The sequence below is a fragment of the Armigeres subalbatus genome, chromosome 2 (genome assembly GCF_024139115.2).
Source record: "Armigeres subalbatus isolate Guangzhou_Male chromosome 2, GZ_Asu_2, whole genome shotgun sequence".
Taxonomy (NCBI): Eukaryota; Metazoa; Arthropoda; class Insecta; order Diptera; family Culicidae; genus Armigeres; species Armigeres subalbatus.
The window spans coordinates 209,452,542-209,471,910 of record NC_085140.1 but is presented as its reverse complement, the minus strand read 5'-3'; the positions used below and the strand labels follow the sequence as shown (position 1 = coordinate 209,471,910).

Genomic DNA, 19,369 nt, shown 5'->3' with positions numbered 1-19,369 from the left:
AGGCATTATCAACTCCTTTCGCCTTATACCGGACAGATGCATCCATATAAAAAAGGCTTTACCCCACCCTTCGCCTTATACCAGACAGATACATTCTTTTAAAGAGGAGATTATCAACTCCTTTAGCTTTATACCGGGCAGATGCATTCATCTAAAGAAGGCATTACCCCTCTCTTCGCCTTATACCGGACAGACGCGTTCTTTTAAAGAAGGCATTATCAACTCCTTTCGCCTTATACCGGACAGATGCATCCATATAAAGAAGGCGTTAACCCTCCCTTCGCCTTATACCGGGCAGACGCGTTCCTTCAAAGAAGGAATTATCAACTCCTTTCGCCTTATACCGGGCAGATGCATTCATTTAAAGAAGGCATTACCCCTCCCTTCGCCTTATACCGGGCAGACGCATTCTTTTAAAGAAGGCATTATCAACTCATTTTGCCTTATACCGAGCTGATGCATCCATTTAAAGAATGCGTTACCCCTCCTTTCGCCTTATACCGGACAGACGCGTTCTTTTAAAGAAGACATTAGCAACTCCTTTTGCCTTATACCGGGCAGAACATATGGTGTGGTTTCAGGTTTTGAAACCTGCAACCCGAATCGCCGGATTCGGGTTTGAAAAATATATATCGGGTTCGGGTCGGGTACGGGTTTGTGAGTCCGGGTCTCGTAACGGCTTAAGAAATAAAATACTGAAACTTATTTCATTCTGTTTTGATAATTTTGAGACTAGTTCGTTGTTTGGACTTACATTTTTTACACATATCTAGTTTGAATTTTCCGAGGAAAACTTTTGTGCGGGCTTAAATAATTAAATTATGTCGGGTTCGGGTCGAATACGGTTTTACGAATGCAAACATTCTCGGGAACGGGTCCGGTTAGAATTAAATCCAAGAAAAAATTGCCCAGATTGCATGCAATTAAGCAGAAATCGGTAAATATTTATATGTTAATTATTCTAACTGAATTCGGCCAAATGGCATTCCGCGGAATGATTTTCGGTGAAAAGGTACATTCCGCGAAATGACTTTCGGAAAAAAGGTGCATTCCGCGAAATCTGTTTCGGAGAGTTGATACATTCCGCGGAATGTCGCACCGCGAAAAAAAATTCCGCGAAATGTTTTTCGGCGAAATAGTATACAACCATTATCATTTCATACTATCTGAATAGAATTGCCAGATAGATTTTGCAGTTGATTGTTGCATTGTTTTGTTGGTAATGAATGCAAAAAACACAAATTATGGCGATATTCAGTTGTTAGAACAGATCATAATTACTGTTAATGAACATGAGCTCGTACGTATATAGACTGTTCCAGAAATTATTAACACACTAAAAAATAGTCGGCAAATTGAAATGCATGTAATAAAGACAGAAACATCGTCTCCGAACAGAGATCGTACAGACTGAACATTTAACACTAAGCATGGAGAATTTTCCGTATCACGAAAAGTTTCCTCCTTACCGGGGCACGAATCGAACCTATACTCCATAGCACATGCGTCTAGGCGATCGATGTCGCTAACCGTCCCTAACCGCCACGAAGCCCAATTTACATGAAATTACCGATACATCCTATAGACAAAATCCATTTAATAAACGTGGTGTATTTTTTCCAAATATTTTGAGTCAAATTAAGATAATATTTAGTTTTTATGTCAGTTTAGATCAATTTAGCTTCGTGCGTGGACATCTTTTCCACTACAAGTGAAGCCAATCAAGATATTTTCGGTGAAAGAGTTTTGCTATTCTTCCGATCTTTGGCGAATAATATTCGGTCAATGCGGTCAGGGATCCGGGATCCGGAGATACGGCAATTTTTCTTTGGCCATTCAGCCCGATTCTTCCCCTCTCAGAGAGGTGGAATTGAACCATGGCTTCACCCGCCCCGTGCGGTGGGAAGGTCCCAGGACACTCCTGTTGTGCGACGGGCATCTTAAAGCAGAGCTGGATAGTGCGTCCTATCCGTCCTCTCCAGTGCAATCACACTGAACAAGTTTTGACTTTGAAAAAAATGATTTGGCTTCCAAAATGCACCTTCAGTGAACCGGTGTTTTTTTGCCATTGAAGATGCCCAGTGACGTTGTTTTTTCAGCCGTTCGGCCTGGAGAAAGTGGTGGAGACGCACAGTATTTTTTCCCTTTCCTGGGTGGACGGACTTTTCCAGGTCCTTCTTCCCCCGGTTTTGGAGGTACCTGGGCGGGGATCAGCTTCCCAGGCCCACTACCCTTGTTCGGGGTAGTAACCCTCCGCGTTTTGGAGCAGCCCCCAGGGAGCTCAACCCCTGGAGACTGTCTCCCCCGTTTTTGTGTCTGCTCCGTTGGAGCAGTCACCCCCGACGTACCCGCAAGTACTTGAGCCTCAGTCTGGGTAGACCTTGGTACCACCGTCTTCGCTGGCTGGCACGCCTTCGGTCGATTCGACCTTGCCCGAGTCCGCGAATCCTTGGGCCTCAGTCTGGGTAGACCTCGACTCAACGGATTTCACGGGTTTACACTCGACCGCCCTCTCCAGCTTGGCGTCCAGCATCGACTTTTGAAGTTTCTGCAAGCTCCTCTTGAGGTCCTTACTGATATTATGTTTCGATGACGCAAAGTCGATGATGGCGTCCAGCTGTTCCGTCGCCACCTCGAAGGCCGAAAGCCCATCGCGTTTGCGGTTCATCGCCTCCACAAGCCATGGGTCGTCAATAACCCCTACCGGCGTTTTTAAGCCGAGATGAAGGTTAAGCGACCCACGCTGGCGCTGCGCACTGAACTGCCGACTATTGCCTCTGGCCTCCTAGGCGGAGACCTGAACAACCCACCTCTTGCGAAGGGGTTGTCGCATACACTACTACCACTAATTGAAGAATTGACTTGATTTTCCAGGTCCCATGAGTTGCTCGGGAAAAGAGGTCCACCACGCCAGAGCCCAGCATGACGCGGTAAGGGACAATTACTGTCGAGGGTGCCCAGGTACCCCACAGGCTCCGTTAAAGGCCTAGCTTATTATTTCACCCCCCTGGCCATGTATCCCCTCGGCACGGGTCGCTTGACGCCTTGGGATTAGTGGTTAGGGACGATGGTCCCGGTCTAACTCGCAGTGGCCATGGGGAGGGGTCGTCGTGGAGTGTGAATCAAATGGTCTACCGAATCAACCAAGGCTTTCAGCCGCGGTGTCAACCCAAATTTGTTTTCTGAGTACTAGTCTTCCACTAATGTCTCAAATACAGGCATATGAGATGTTGTAAGATCTTCAAATTGTCCTAGAGTTTAAATCAAATGGTCTATCGAATCAACCAAAGCCTTTATGATGTCCAAAGCCGTGGTATTAACTCAATTATGTTCTCCGAGTATTTGTCTTTCACTTGCGTCTCAAAACAAGACATATGAGGTGTTTTAAGATTTCCAAATTTTCCTGGTGTTTGAATCAAATGGTCTTATTAATCAACCAATGCTCCCATGGTGCCACGTCTCAAATCGGAAGACATTGGACATTCAAATGAAAGCCAGATACTCGGAGAACATAATTGGGTTCATACTGCGGCCGTTGACATCATGAAGGCTTGGTTTATTCAGTAGACCATTTGATTCAAACTCTAGGACAATTTGGAGATCTTAGAACAACTCGTATACCTACATTTGAGACAGTAGCGATCGACAAATACTTGGGGAACATAACTGGGTTGTCACCGCGGCTCGGACATCATGAAAGCCTTGGTTGATTCGGCAGACAATTTGATACAAACTCCAGAATAATTTGAAGGTCTTAGAAACACTCATATGCCTACATTTGAGACGCGAGTGAACGAGAAATACTCTGAGGACATAATTGGGTTGTTACCGCGGCTGGGACATCATGGAAGCCTTTGTTGATTCGGCAGACCATTTGATTCAAACTCCAGGACGATTTGGAGATCTTACTACATCTCATGTGTCTGGATTTGAGACGCAAGTGAAAGAAAAATACTCGGAGGATATAATTGAGTTGATATCGCGTCTGGGGACTTCATGAAAGCCTTGGTTGATTCGGCAGACCATTTGATTCAAACTCCAGGGTATTTTAGAGATCTTAGAACAACTCATATACCTACATTTGAGACGCAAGTGAAAGACAAATACTCAGAGGACATGCCGTGCCGTAAAAAGGAGGCCGTAAAACGAAGTGACGTACAAAACACTGCCGTAAAAAGGGGGTTGAGTGTATTTCTAGATCATTCATTCGTATTGAACACGAGTAGAACGTACGGAATCGAAAAGCAAACATGGCCAAACTGGTCTTCGAATAAAAAATTAATATAATAATAATAAAAAATAAATATTAAAATGGAAAAAATCGATAAAACTTCTCGGATTTGTTAAAGAATGTTTTGAAAATCCTCAAAATCGCCCGAATTTTTGTTGTTGCTCCCTCAAAATATTATTTTGGGCAAAAAAACCGAGGAGACAAGTCAGACAAAAATGGTTGCAGCAACTTTTTGTTTTTTGCATCTTTATTAAGGAGACTTTCAGCCCGAGGCTGGCTCATCTCCGGAAAGCAGCAACTTGACCGTGACCAAATCTGGTCATATATGAGTTGCAGTAAACCATGCGAAACATATGTGCTGCTTGGGATAATTGTTTTTAAATATTTGTATCGGCCTAATTGAAAATATAAATAATAATTTATAATATATGTAAAGCGAAATAAACGTAGAACGTTACTCCTTAAGGTCACTCCTCACGGAATTCAAGTTTCAAAGTGCTCACGTTTTCGGGGGCACACCACTCGATACGGAGGCGGCGCACAACTGTCATTTTTGTTGATTAGCTTTGCTGGGTCGCAGCATGCATGAAATAAAAAAAAATACAGTTGTGCGTTGCTTCCATATCGAGTGGTGTGCCCCCGAAAACGCGAGCACTTTGAAACTTGGATTCCGTCAGGAGTGACCTTAAACCGGGCAGATGCACCCATTTAAAGAAGGCGTTGCTCCTGCCGTACGTAAAAGTGACATTTTTCCAAACTAAATCAGCTGTCAAATTTACCGTGGTAATTTGATCAAGGTTTCTGTAAACCCATTACGTAAGAGCAGCGCACTATGCTTTATTTGGTAGGCACTCTGTGTTACTTAACCGCCACTGTGCCGAGATCTACTGTGGTATTCTGCAGCCAGAATCCACACAGAATCTTTTTTTTTTCCATTATTCATTGTTGTTGTTGTTGTTGTTGTTGCTGGTGAGTCAATTGAGTCCATTTGTCCGTGTTTTGAATCCAGTGACCGTTGCAATGTTCGGTTGCCATTTATCCGGGTAACGTTGGAGGAATGCCTCCGAGAAGAGCAGTTTGGCAGTCGTCATCAGGCAGTCGTGACGGTAAGGGCGCTCCCGGATGAGGATTTGGTGGAGGGGCTTGGAATCAAATCTTCTTCTTCTTCTTCTTATTGGCATTACATCCCCACACTGGGACAGAGCCGCCTCGCAGCTTAGTGTTCATTTAGCACTTCCATAGTTATTAACTGCGAGGTTTCTAAGCCAGGTTACCATTTTTGCATTCGTATATCATGAGGCTAGCACGATGATACTTTTATGCCCAAGGAAGTCGAGACAATTTCCAATCCGAAAATTGCCTAGACCGGCACCGGTAATCGAACCCAGCCACCCTCAGCATGGTCTTGCTTTGTAGCCGCGCGTCTTACCGCACGGCTAAGGAGGGCCCAGGGTTAAATAATTAATGTATGTCGAATTTCGCCAAATGGCATTCCGCGGAAAGACTTTCGGTGAAAAGGTACATTCCGCGAAATGTCTTCCGGAAAAAGGTGCATTCCGCGAAATGTGTTTCGAAGAGTTGATACATTCCGCGGAATGTTGTACCGCGAAAAAAAATCCGCGAAATGTTTTTCAGCGAAATAGTATACAACCTGGTTTATCAATTCACTTGGAGACAGCGATACACTCTTCAAGTACTTGAATATAGCATACTTATGCTCTAAAACCACAAAAGTACGTAGATGTTACTTGGGCTAAGTCCTAGGGGTATAGTTTTATGGTAATCATCTCATATCAAAGTCAAGAACAAGAACATTTTTGTGCTTCTTTCATGTATTTTCCCCATTTTAATGCATATGCCGACCAAAACTATGGGACCTTACATTAAAGGCAGTTATGGTTGGTTTTTTTAATAGAACGTCAGGTCAATTAAAATGAATGGATAGTAAAACGAAGAGAAGATTAGGCGCAGTTGAATGTTGGAATCGTCACGTTCGCACCCATGTGTACCACATACGTAGAATTCCGTCATTAAAATGAAAAAAAAAAGATGACCATTCCGTTCGCTGATGCGGCGGTGACTCGTTGCATATCGTTCCGCCACGAGTCTCATTACTGAGCGAGAGGAGACTCCGCATGCATTTTACTGCTTTTTGAAAGTTAGGTTTCAGTGCGGTAATGCAGACGTTAAGCTACATACTGGCTAGGATGATTAACTGTTCCATGGAGTTCGTAACTTTTAATGGGACTTATAAGTGCGCCATGATCCGCAAGGACACGTTGTGCGGGTATGGATTTTTTTTTCTTTTGCAGGACGAAGTTTTGAGGGGCTGCAATATAGCCAGTACCAGGATTTCTCTTCTTAGCATTACTTTCCGCACTGTGACACTGCCGAATTCGCTACTTCATTAAGCGCTTCCACATCTATTAATTGCACCATGCATGCAAAATCTTTTTTGCAATTCCTGATCATAATATATGGTTTACAGTTCGTCTTTGAGTGATAAAACGGCCTACTTTTCCATACCAACGAAATGGGTGCTTTAATGAACATTATGCAACTCAAATTGGTTGCATAATATTCATTATAGCACTCATTTGGGTGCTATAATGAAAAACCATCGTCGGAATAGTAGTTACATGACTACATTTTGCTGAATTAGCTTAAGGGTAAGTGTTCAAATAATGTTTCTCTGCGTCGCGTGACAATTAAAATAGTTTCACGGCTTATCGAACTATGCAATGTGGCACCTTAACATGGAATCTGATTGTTCTCTGCAGCAACATAATTTATTGCCAAGAATGATCATGTGGAGTAAACTAGACTACAATTTTGGTACAGATTTATCAAATTAAAGTCTAATTTTCGTCATTGCAAAAAAATAGCGTGTGCAACTCGTTGCAAAACTCGATTTTTTCAGCACTCGTAGTATTTATCCAACTCGGCAAGCCTCGTTAGATAAACGTACGACTCGTGCTGAAAAAATCATCTTTTTGCAACTTGTTGCACAAACTACTATTTGGATGACGGCGTCGAGTTACAACAACCTTTTTTTTTTCGTACAGTGAAGTGATTTTAATCATATCAAGAAATCTTGCTGATCTGTTCTTATGTTCAAAGAATTATCTCTTAATCATGTGGACAAATGATGCATTGTATTCAAACAGGTTAGTGCCTTCCTTAGCATTTTCTGGAACTGAACTCGCGCGAGCCTTGATTTTATGATTATACCAGAACAACTCTACCCGAAGCTCCGCCCCTTTGATGAATAAGAACATTAAAAACTACTTTCACCTTGACCGACCAAGTGAAACTAGTTTGTCATGCATAACCAAAACTTTGAATTCCAAACTCCGCTTTTTTTGGTATACGTCAGCATTGTATAGCATTTTTGGCAGTTACCACCTTTGCATCGACCAACACAGAAAACCACGTCGAACAATAATAATTAAAAGCTTTCCACCAATCTTTTAGGAAGTATCAAAGAATTATAATTTCTACATATTTCAGTCATAGACAAAAAATCAACAGTAGGTAAAAATCGATGAATGTATAAAAAATATATATATATATATATATATATATATAAAGTATAAATAAAAATTTTCCGTTTTGAAATATTTTCTATATTGTTCACGAAAATTGTAATGCTGATATTTGGCCGATATCGCTGATTATTTATTCAAATTAGATTATTTGAGATATTCAGACATATTATGTCTGTTTTAAAGCATGGTCATATACAAGTCCTTCGTCGTACTCTTCACGGTTATGTCACAGACATTACCCACTGTTCGTTTTTGGATGGTCGGAGTTCAAGTTGACGTGTGCAATATTTTTGTCGAATAAATTGAGTGTTCGCGCCGCTGTTGGTAGAACATGTTGGATGATTGACTAAACGAGAGGTGGAGTCGATGTTGGCCAAACTGCATGAACAACTGTTATTGTTCCAAGAGTTTGCTACGAAATCTGTTATAAGCGATGGATTAGCAGTTAGGGAAAGACTTCAAATTCATACGTGGTTCGATATGATAATGGCGCTCATACCCAGCTTAGTTCTCCTTGAAGATGATTTTAAGTTCTTGGATTTAAAACCATGCCGAGATCGTTATGGCAGAAATTTTTTAATGGTCGTTTTTATCATTGCTTTTCCGTTGCACAATAAAATTTAATTTAAAACGTCACAGACACAACAAAAAAGATGTGCAACGAGTAACGAATATGTACCGACAACTGCGACCAAATAATCAAGTTGTTTTATTGGGTTTCTTTTAAGAGGTAGAAGTGAAACACCAGAATTAATGTCACTTCTTTGGGCTTCCTACGGTGCTGTGGCGTGATGGTAAAAAAAATATGCAGTCGTATATTGTTTGGTAATGAAATAGGGTGAAGCTTCTTAATAAAGGATGCTTTTTTGCAAAAAAAAGTTTATTTTTAATCATAATAAAATTTTGTCAATCAAAAAAGGTTTCAGTAGAATTTCTAGTTTTGAGTACTCAATTATTTAGGTTGCTGTTACAATAGAAACTGCCCATTTTTTCACTATGACTTACCACAACGATAACGATAGGGCGTTATTCCCTACTTCTACTCTCGTATACCTAGTTAAGTAGGAACAAATCTGCTGTGCTCGCTGTTTCCTAGCATGAAGCCATGTCGTTGCAGGCGGTTCTGAAGTAAAGCACGCCATAACTTCTGAGCCGGCTACGCGAGTTGCTGGAAGACCGAGTTTGTCAGTAGGTATATGCATGGCAGGAAATTGCAGCTCCGGCAGCGAGCGCATGAAGGAAGGAAGGGCCGGTGATAACCTTGTCAGGCACGCAAATACTTTACCGCACTGATGTTGCGGGCATTTACGGCTTGATGGAGCTGATTAGGCGCCGGCTGACCAAGTGTCAGAAGCTGTCTTGGTTTTAATACCAGATCGCATCGCTGGGGTAGGCGAACTATTCTGCCCTTGCAAGACCTTGTGCGCTTTGGTGAGAAATAATCGAGAAACTTTCAAACATCGGAGGAAGCCGGGTAGGAGGTCCTAATTTGATTTTAATTACGGATATTTAAATTTGCGGTGCACCGCTAATGAAGTGGTTTATGATGGCGTAAGACGAACACCAGAAGCTTGGTGGTCACGATACAAACAGGACTATTAGCGCGCAATTTTCACACTATGCAATGCGTTGTTAATGACTGATTTTTATTAACTTGCTGAAGAAATGGTTTTGTCTATTGGAACGAATGCACTAATAGTGCATTATCCATATCCAATTATCCATATTGAATGGTCGTTCCAATAGTTGGGAGTCGATTTTAAACGAGGTTGCGAATCTTTAGCATGATAATTGGGCTTCTCAGATGGTATCAGTGAGACGTGCAATTCAACAAAATATGTACCCAGAATTTGTCAGTGATATCTATCGCACCAGGGGCAGATGCTTCAAACATAAAGTGTAACATGGGGGTGAGTGGGGTATAAAATGCTATTTTTGCGTTACGAAATCAAAGGATCTTTCCTGCGATTCGGTTTTCGTTCAGTGAAATCTCTGGAATATTGCTTTCAGCTGTGTGGGTTCTCTTTTCGCCAGTGTTTGGAGGGGAGGCGCTGTAGCCAGTGTATTGAAGGGTTTAGTTTTCTATACTAGTTTTCATACAAACTTGGACCGGCTTGTGTTCAACCAGTTTTTGTTCAAATCAGTTTTTGGAGGACACTCGGAGCATGGGACGGAATCGAGTGAGCGTGATAGTGCTGAGTCGTTTTCTAACCACCCTACTAATATTCTTTGTTTTTTTTATAAATACGACACCAATACTACTACAGTATATAACAGTTTTTATTGTACCAATACTTTCAAAGCTTTGTTTTGGTACTCAACCCACCTTCACCTTAAGCGCTACAATTTAGTGAAATCTAGCTTCTGAAAAAGTAAAGTTGAAGTTTTTTTTTGGATTTGAGTAAAATGCCTTCAGCATGTTTAAAGATTTAAAACTCAGTGTATCAATCCGCGAGTAGCAAGTCATGACTCTGCCTCTTCTGGACAGATCTCTGCGGCGTGCACTCGCATCCACGGAGAGTCGCCATCATAATTTCGTTCCGGCCTTAAAATGGCCACACAGTTTAACGATCCTGTCAGTCTATTTTTCGGGACCTGTCGTTGATTTCAAGTGGTTAAATTGTGAAGAGTGATATATTTTAGTTTGCAAAAACCCAAGACGTGCCTGGAAGAACTTCAAAAAATCGTTTGTGGTTTGCAAAATCACAAGACACGTCTCGAAGACATGAATCTGGAATGGAAACAATTTGTATTGAATTTGAATTGGATTTGGATTATAGTTGGATATGGATTGGATTGGATATGGATTGGATTGGATATGGATTGGATTTGGATTTCGATGGGATTTGGATGTAGATTTGGATTTGAATTGAAGATTTGATTTGGGATTTGATTTGGATTTTGAATGGGTTTGGATTTTGATTGGATTTGTATTGGAATCGGATTGGATTTGGATTTGGATTGGATTTGGATTGAATTTGGATTGGATTTGGATTGGATTTTGATTGGATTTGGAATGGATTTGGATTGGATTTGGATTGGATTTGGATTGGATTTGGATTGGATTTGGATTGGATTTGGATTGGATTTGGATTGGATTTGGATTGGATTTGGATTGGATTTGGATTGGATTTGGATTGGAATTGGATTGGTTTGGATTGGTTGGTTTGGATTGGTTTGGATTGGTTTGGATTGGTTTGGATTGGTTTGGTTGGTTTGGATTGGTTTGGATTGGTTTGGATTGGTTTGGATTGGTTTGGATTGGTTTGGATTGGTTTGGATTGGTTTGGATTGGTTTGGATTGGTTTGGTTGGTTTGGATTGGTTTGGATTGGTTTGGATTGGTTTGGATTGGTTTGGATTGGTTTGGATTGGTTTGGATTGGTTTGGTTGGTTTGGATTGGTTTGGATTGGTTTGGTTGGTTTGGATTGGTTTGGTTGGTTTGGATTGGTTTGGATTGGTTTGGATTGGTTTGGATTGGTTTGGATTGGTTTGGATTGGTTTGGATTGGTTTGGATTGGTTTGGATTGGTTTGGATTGGTTTGGATTGGTTTGGATTGGTTTGGATTGGTTTGGTTGGTTTGGATTGGTTTGGATTGGTTTGGATTGGTTTGGATTGGTTTGGTTGGTTTGGATTGGTTTGGATTGGTTTGGTTGGTTTGGATTGGTTTGGATTGGTTTGGATTGGTTTGGATTGGTTTGGATTGGTTTGGATTGGTTTGGATTGGTTTGGATTGGTTTGGATTGGTTTGGATTGGTTTGGATTGGTTTGGATTGGTTTGGATTGGTTTGGATTGGTTTGGATTGGTTTGGTTGGTTTGGTTTGGATTGGTTTGGATTGGTTTGGATTGGTTTGGATTGGTTTGGATTGGTTTGGATTGGTTTGGATTGGTTTGGATTGGTTTGGATTGGTTTGGTTGGTTTGGTTTGGATTGGTTTGGTTGGTTGGATTGGTTTGGTTGGTTTGGATTGGTTTGGATTGGTTTGGATTGGTTTGGATTGGTTTGGATTGGTTTGGTTGGTTTGGATTGGTTTGGATTGGTTTGGATTGGTTTGGATTGGTTTGGATTGGTTTGGATTGGTTTGGATTGGTTTGGATTGGTTTGGATTGGTTTGGTTGGTTTGGATTGGTTTGGATTGGTTTGGTTGGTTTGGATTGGTTTGGATTGGTTTGGATTGGTTTGGATTGGTTTGGATTGGTTTGGTTGGTTTGGATTGGTTTGGATTGGTTTGGATTGGTTTGGATTGGTTTGGATTGGTTTGGATTGGTTTGGATTGGTTTGGATTGGTTTGGATTGGTTTGGATTGGTTTGGTTGGTTTGGATTGGTTTGGATTGGTTTGGATTGGTTTGGATTGGTTTGGATTGGTTTGGATTGGTTTGGATTGGTTTGGATTGGTTTGGATTGGTTTGGATTGGTTTGGATTGGTTTGGTTGGTTTGGATTGGTTTGGATTGGATTTGGATTGGATTTGGATTGGATTTGGATTGGATTTGGATTGGATTTGGATTGGATTTGGATTGGATTTGGATTGGATTTGGATTGGATTTGGATTGGATTTGGATTGGTTTTGGATTGGATTTGGATTTGGATTGGATTTGGATTGGATTTGGATTGGATTTGGATTGGATTTGGATTGGATTTGGATTTGATTTGGAAGTATGAATCACGTATCATCTTTCGCAATTCATAGTTTGGGAACCTATGTTCTTATTCATTTTTCTTATATAAAACCATGATGTTGAGACAACTTTGGTGTGCAGTTTTTAACCCTTATAAGGTATACGTCTGACGGTAGGGGTAAAAATTAACTGAAAAATTGAATATCTCTGGCGTTTCTGAGCCGATTTGGATAATTTTTTCCCAGAAGAACCGGATAGGTTTCTAGATTATGACAAGTGATTTAAAATTAGGATTGGCCACTTGGTGCCGAAGTTATTCCGGATTGTAATGGGGTAGTTTTTTTTCCTGGTGGGTATTGCCGACTGAAACTTTAGTCTATGCTGTTAAAATGACCTAATACTGTGATTGGTTAACTCGGGAATGTATATCGGACATGTTCTGCCCGTGATGGAACTTTTTCTAACCATTCAAGGAAGTATTCGCCCTTCCGGAACCGGCTATAAGGGATCTATATCCCGTGATGGCCAATTTGGAAAGGAAATTCCAAATATGACTTGCGACACATCATATGTCATAATTTTGCGATCAGGAGCTCAAAAATGACCTCCAGGAATTGTTATGGCCAAACCTGGCCACATTGACATGGTCCTAGGGCACCTGGAATCCGGTCCCGGTGGACCACTTTTGCGAAAATTCCAAATGTGGCTTGCGACACATCATATGAAATAATTTTGCGATCAGGAGCTCGAAAATGACCTCCAGGAATTGATATGGCCAAACCTGGCCACATTGACATGGTCCTAGGGCACCCGGAATTCGGTCCCGGTGGATCAATTTTGCGAAAATTCAAAATATGGCTTTCGACACATTATATGTCATAATTTTGCGATCAGGAGCTCGTAAATGACCTCCAGGAATTGTTATGGCCTAACCTGGCCACATTGACATGGTCCTAGGGCACCTGGAATCCGGTCCCGGTGAACCACTTTTGCAAAATTCCAAATATGGCTTGCGACACATCATATGTCATAATTTTACGATCAGGAGCTCGAGAGTGACCTCCAGGAATTGATATGGCCAAACCTGGCCACATTGTCATGGTCCTAGGGCATCCGGAATCCGGTCGCGGTGGATCAATTTTGCGAAAATTCCAATAATGGCTTGCTACACATCATATGAAATAATTTTGCGATCAGGAGCTCGAAAATGACCTCCAGGAATTGATATGGCCAAACATGGCCACATTGACATGGTCCTAGGGCACCAGGGATCCGATCCCGGTGGACCACTTTTGCGAAAATTCCAAATATGGCTTGCGACACATCATATGAAATAATTTTGCGATCAAGAACTCGAAAGTGACCTCCAAGAACTGATATGGGCTAACCCGGCCACATTGTCATGGTCCTAGGGCATCCGGAATCCGGTCCCGGTGGACCAATTTTGCGAAAATTCCAAATATGGCTTGCGACACATCATATGAAATAATTTTGCGATCAGGAGCTCAAGAGTGACCTCCGGGAATTGATATGGTCTACCCTGGCCACATTGACATGGTCCTAGGGCACCCGGAATCCGGTCCCGGTGGACCACTTTTGCGAAAATTCCAAATATGGCTTTCGACACATCATATGAAATAATTTTGCTATCAAGAGCTCGATAGTGACCTCCAGGAATGGATATGGTCTAACCTGACAACATTGTCATGGTCCTAGGGCATCCGGAATCCGGTTCCGGTGGACCAAGTTTGCGAAAGTTCCAAATATGGCTTGCGACACATCAAATGTCATAATTTTGCGATCAGAAGCTCGAGAGTGACCTTCAAGAATTGATATGGCCAAACCTGACCACAATGACATGGTCCCAAGGCATCCGGAATCCAGTCCCGGTGGACCAATTTAGCGGAGGTTCCAAATATGACTTGCGACAGATCCTGTGTTATAATTTTGCGATCAGGATCTTGAAAGTGACTTCCAGAAAATGATATGGTCTAACCTGGCCACATTAACATGGTCCTAGGGCATTCAGACTCCGGTCCCGGTTTACCACTTTTGCGAAAATTCGGTCGTAATCGCCCATGACTATCATGGTATCACGAGGGTCAGCTAACTCGAGGAGACTCACAAGGGATTCACCGTGCTTAGCGTAAATATCGGCGGGACGGCGCGGTCTAATATAGATGCAACACAGACAGATGGACTCATGTGGTAGCATAACTTTCACAATAACTTGCTCAAAATCATCGCTGCCTTCAAGAAATACGGCTTTCGAATTCAGCGGGGCTCTCACTGCGATTAGGACACCTACTCCACGCTGAAATACACTGGTGCGAGTGTTTCTATCGCATCGGTAGATGGTGTAGTTGCTTGACAGTTCGGAGTTCGAGATGTCGGAATAGAGCCATGTTTCTGTGAATACGATGACATCAAAATCACAGGACAGCAGTGAATTGAGTAGAGTGCTTGTTTTTGTCCTCAATCCACGGACGTTTTGGTAGTAGACGGTGAGCGGAGAACAAGTGTTAGCGGAATGAGGAAGAATAGATACGACTTGCGAATTATAAAAGAACATATTGAAATAAGAATGACATTTGCAAAAAATACAAATATGACTTTCGATCATTGATATGACTCTCCAAACCACATTGCAATGGGTTTCAACCCAAAATTTTCCTAGACCGGACCGAAAATGATAAATTTGTTTTCCTCTTAGATCATATCAATTCCTGGAGGTCACTTTCGAGGTCCTTATCGCAAAATTTTGATATATGATATGTCGCATGCCATATTTGGAATATTCGCAAAATTGTCCACCGGGACCGGATTCCGGATGCCCTAGGATCATGCCAATGTGACCAGTTTAGGCCATATCATTTCCCGGAGGTTACTTTCGAACTCCTGATCGCAAAATTATTTCATTTGATATGTCGAATGTCAAATATGAAATTTTTGCGGATCCCTAGGATCATGCCAATGTGACCATGTTAGGCCATATCATTTCCCAGAGTTCACTTTCGCGCTCCTGATCGCAAAATTATGACATCAGATGTGTCGCAAATCATATTTGAAACTTTCGCAAAATTGGTCCACCGGGACCGGATTCCGGATGCCCTAGGACCATGACAATGTGGCAAGGTTTGGCCATAACAATTCCTGGTTCCTGGATGTCACTCTCCTGATCGCAAAATTATGTCATACGATGTGTCACAAGCCATATGTGGAATTTTCGCAAAAGTGGTCTACCGGGACCGGCTTCCGTGTGCCCTAGAACCATGTCAATGTTGCCAGGTTAGGCCATATAAATTACAGGAGGTCACTCTCGAGCTCCTGATCGCAAAATTATGACATTTGATGTGTCGCAAGCCATATTTGGAATTTTCGCAAAAGTGGTCCACCGGGACTGGACTCCGGGTGCCCTAGAACCATGTCAATGTGGCCAGGTTTGGCCATATTAATTCCTGGAGGTCACTCTCGTGCTCCTGATCGCAAAATTATGACATATGATGTGTCACAAACCATATTTAGAATTTTTGCAAAAGTGGTCCACCGGGACCGGATTCCAGGTGCCCTAGGATCATGTCAATGTGGCCAGGTTTTGCCATATCAATTCCTGGAGGTCATTTTCGAGCTCCTGATCGCAAAATTATGACATATGATGTGTCATATTTGGAATTTTTGCAAAAGTGGTCCACCGGGACTGGATTCCGAGTGCCCTAGAACCGTGTCAATGTGGCCAGGTTAGGCCATATCAATTACAGGAGGTCACTCTCGAGCTCCTGATTGCAAAATTATGACATGTGATGTGTCGAAAGCCATATTTGGAATTTTCGCAAAAGTGGTCCACCGGGACCAGATTCCAGGTGCCCTAGGACCATGACAATGTGGCCAGGTTAGGCCATAACAATTCCTGGAGGTCATTTTCGAGCTCCTGATCGAAAAATTATTTCATATGATGTGTCGCAAGCCATATTTGGAATTTTCGCAAAAGTGGTCCACCGGGACCGGATTCCAGGTGCCCTAGGACCATGTCAATGTGGCCAGGTTTTGCCATATCAATTCCTGGAGGTCATTTTCGAGCTCCTGATCGCAAAATTATGACATATGATGTGTCATATTTGGAATTTTTGCAAAAGTGGTCCACCGGGACTGGATTCCGAGTGCCCTAGAACCGTGTCAATGTGGCCAGGTTAGGCCATATCAATTACAGGAGGTCACTCTCGAGCTCCTGATTGCAAAATTATGACATGTGATGTGTCGAAAGCCATATTTGGAATTTTCGCAAAAGTGGTCCACCGGGACCAGATTCCAGGTGCCCTAGGACCATGTCAATGTGGCCAGGTTAGGCCATAACAATTCCTGGAGGTCATTTTCGAGCTCCTGATCGAAAAATTATTTCATATGATGTGTCGAAAGCCATATTTGGAATTTTCGCAAAAGTGGTCCACCGGGACCGGATTCCGGGTGCCCTAGGACCATGTCAATGTGGCCAGGTTTTGCCATATCAATTCCTGGAGGTCATTTTCGAGCTCCTGATCGCAAAATTATGACATATGATGTGTCGCAAGCCATATTTGGAATTTTTGCAAAAGTGGTCCACCGGGACCGGATTCCGGGTGCCCTTGGACCATGTCAATGTGGCCAAGTTTTGCCATATCAATTCCTGGAGGTCATTTTCGAGCTCCTGATCGCAAAATTATGACATATGATGTGTCGCAAGCCATATTTTGAATTTTCGCAAAAGTGGTCCATCGGGACCGGATTCCGGGTGCCCTAGGACCATGTCAATGTGGCCAGGTTTGGTCATAACAATTCCTGGAGGTCATTTTCGAGCTCCTGATCGCAAAATTATGACATATGATGTGTCGCAAGCCATATTTGGAATTTTTGCAAAAGTGGTCCACCGGGACCGGATTCCGGGTGCCCTTGGACCATGTCAATGTGGCCAAGTTTTGCCATATCAATTCCTGGAGGTCTCTTTGGAGCTCCTGATCGCAAAATTATGACATATGATGTGTCGCAAGTCATATTTGGAATTTCCTTTCCAAATTGGCCATCACGGGATATAGATCCCTTATAGCCGGTTCCGGAAGGGCGAATAATTCCTAGAATGGTTAGAAAAAGTTCCATCACGGGCAGAACATGTCCGATATACATTCCCGAGTTAACCAATCACAGTATTAGGTCATTTTAACAGCATAGACTAAAGTTTCAGTCGGCAATACCCACCAGGAAAAAAAACTACCCCACTACAATCCGGAATAACTCCGGCACCAAGTGGCCAATCCTAATTTTAAGTCACTTGTCATAATCTAGAAACCTATCCGGTTCTTCTGGGAAAAAATTATACAAATCGGCTCAGAAACGCCAGAGATATTCAATTTTTAAGGTAATTTTTACCCCTACCATCAGACGTATACCTTATAAGGGTTAATGTAGTTGACCGGTATCTCAAATGTAACCGATGATCACCTTTATCTCATTTAAATAACCCAGGAGAAAAACAAGCATTGCATCATATGCTAGAAATGTTTTTGCGTTTTAAATAAGAGAAGAGGGGGAATATGGGTTTTGAGTAAAATGCCTTCAGCGTGTCAATCGGCGAGCAGCAAGTCATGAATCTGCCTCTTCTTGTTAGATCAGCGTGGCGTGCACACGCATCCACTGATAGTGGCTGTAATAATTTCGTTCTGGCCGTTTCAGGCCACACAAAGGAAACTTTATTATTCGACCCAATCGGAGGAGGAGACCCAATTTCATACCAACCTTTATTTTAATTTTGAATTATTATTTAAGTTCTTTCTTCCCAAACAAGAAAAATATGCAAATGCTGCGGCAGATAAAGCTTGGCTGACAAACATCGTACAGTTTTTGGCTATTTGTTCTGATAATTTCGAAACATAAATTACAGTTTTTTGCGATACATTTCCCAAGCTTGAACGCGAGAGAATAAATGCCACGTAGCTACACGTTGACGCCACGGGCTAGATTTGCTTTCGGCGTGACCCCAAGAAAGCCCTGCCGTCGAGCAAAACTACGGCGAAAACCGTCGCCGACAATTTTTGGACTGACGCACCCCCCAAACTTCAGTTGTATGTTGCATAACTGTCCCATATTGGTATGAAATCAATATCCATATCAATAATCAATATGACATTCCATATTAATATGGAACAGATATGCTTGCCATTTGCATTGTTTATTGTTTCCTACTTCTTCTTCTATTTCGTTGAGGCTCGCAGAGGTCATAATATCGTGACCAAGTAAAACACTCCCATGATAAATTTTCTTCTTATTTTCTTCTTTGTCTTCTTCTTCTTCTTCTCCTTCTTCTTCTTCTTCTTCTTCTTCTTCTTCTTCTTCTTCTTCTTCTTTTTCTTCTTCTTCTCAACAAAGTTGAGAAAATCTTCAAAATCTAAAATTAGGATTCGTATGGGAAATTTGCATGGGAAGTAGTTTGTATCGCGCATTCTCGCCTGCTATGTAGGAAAAAGTCTGCTGGATCAACTAGTTTTAAATAAAATGTTGAGCAACAGTTTTACTATCGGACTACAGGTGATAAAGGTAATTTTCACAGTAGTGTACCACTCGGGAGGTCGAGGAGAGAATTGGAAGCATTATTAAAAGCAATATGGGTTAATATGCAAGAAAAAAAGTTAAAATAAGAATACTACAATGATATGGAAATGCTAATATCATCTTCCAAACTTGGACGTACATGTTCATGATAGCATTAGAGGCGAAAGTATAGAATTGATAGTTCCGTTAGGATACGGCAGGCATGAAGAATGTTTTTATAGAAGTCGATTTGAAAGCGAGCGGAGGGCAATATTTGTGATGGCACATATCACACGACCTTCCTTCTGCCAAGCTCCCGTATGAAGGGGGAGGGAAGAATATCAGTGTGGAAGCTGATATATCTCCACTGGCAAAAGGAAGGTGGAGATATATCAGCTTCCACACTGATATTCT

The 19,369-nt window shown here is 42.0% G+C and overlaps 1 protein-coding gene across 1 annotated transcript in view; it reads left to right on the top strand.

Moving 5' to 3' along the window:
- Nucleotides 1-19,369, top strand: part of LOC134211567 (uncharacterized) — a 722,476-nt gene that overhangs the window by 532,029 nt on the left and 171,078 nt on the right. The gene's annotated exons all lie outside the window — the stretch shown is intronic.